A 681-nucleotide genomic window follows, 5' to 3' on the forward strand; every position below is an offset into this window, starting at 1 on the left:
AGTACTATAAAGGATAATCATTAATGTATTGAGTATTATGATTTTTTTTATTTAATTTTCATGTTATTTTGATATTTTTAGAAAGTGACTTGTATTAAGAGACTAGGAAACACTTATTCTGCTTCCTTGCAAGTAAAATTGTTTTATGTATCTGAAAAATCAGTGCTGCATTTATCAAGAATATAGGCCTGTACATGGGAAAGTTTTGTAAAATGTCATGTCATCAGTTGCAAGTTGTCCTGTGCAACTGGAGAATATGCTTTCATGAGATGTTGAAAGGGTGTATATGCTCATCACTAGGGACTGTTTTGGTGTACATAATTTTTTTTTAAATACACACAAAGTATCATCTACATTGAGTTGATATTATTATTATTAAATGCTACAGTATTTAAAGCGCAGGATCTCCTGACTTCTTTAGATTTTAGAATTCAGTAAAAAGCTTGAGGGAATATGGTGGTCTCTTATATTTGATAATGTCAAGTTTATAGATTTTTCTTTCTAAATTTCCCCATGCTGTAGCATTTTGTAGCCAGAATTCTTCAGGTTTGTATGTTAAATCACCTTAACTTCTGCACCACAGGATGCATGTTCTTCATACATGGTTTGAACCATGCAAGCATTTTTCCATCATTTGCCCTTGTACCTTATTTAAGACAGCCTTTGTTAATTGAATGGAAG

The sequence above is a fragment of the Penaeus monodon genome, chromosome 34 (assembly GCF_015228065.2).
Source record: "Penaeus monodon isolate SGIC_2016 chromosome 34, NSTDA_Pmon_1, whole genome shotgun sequence".
NCBI lineage: Eukaryota > Metazoa > Arthropoda > Malacostraca > Decapoda > Penaeidae > Penaeus > Penaeus monodon.